The sequence below is a fragment of the Anolis carolinensis genome, chromosome 2, assembly GCF_035594765.1.
Source record: "Anolis carolinensis isolate JA03-04 chromosome 2, rAnoCar3.1.pri, whole genome shotgun sequence".
In the NCBI taxonomy this organism is placed as follows: domain Eukaryota; kingdom Metazoa; phylum Chordata; class Lepidosauria; order Squamata; family Dactyloidae; genus Anolis; species Anolis carolinensis.
In genome coordinates, this window is record NC_085842.1 from 169162123 (window position 1) to 169162675 (window position 553).

Sequence of the window (553 nt, forward strand, 5' to 3'; positions counted from 1 at the left end):
AATATTAATTATATGTTATATATTACATATTATATAATAATATAGTGATATAGTTCAATATAATAATATATAACGCTAATATTGTACTATGCTAATAATATAATATATTGTTTGTACATACAGCTGCTCTGAGTCCCCTTCGGGGTGAGAAGGGTGGGATATAAATGTAGTAAATAAATGCAGTAAATAAATAATTAATTTTAGACTTCGGCTCGGCCAAAGTCTGAAATGACTTGAAGGCACACAACAACAACAATCCTAATTAACTTGACTATCTCATTGGCCAGCAGCAGGCCTACACTTTCCATTGAAATCCTGATAGGTTTATGTTGGTTAAAATTGCTTTTATTTTTAAATATTGTATTGTTCTTTCGTTGTTGTTGTTGTTGTTGCACTACAAAGAAGACATGTGTAGTATGCATAGGAATTTGTTTGTATTTTTTTTTCAAATGATAATTCGGCCTCTCAACAGTCTGAAGGATTGTGGACCGGCCCTCTGCTTTAAAAGTTTGAGGACCCCTGGCTTAGAGATTCCAGGGGCTTAGTGAGAAAA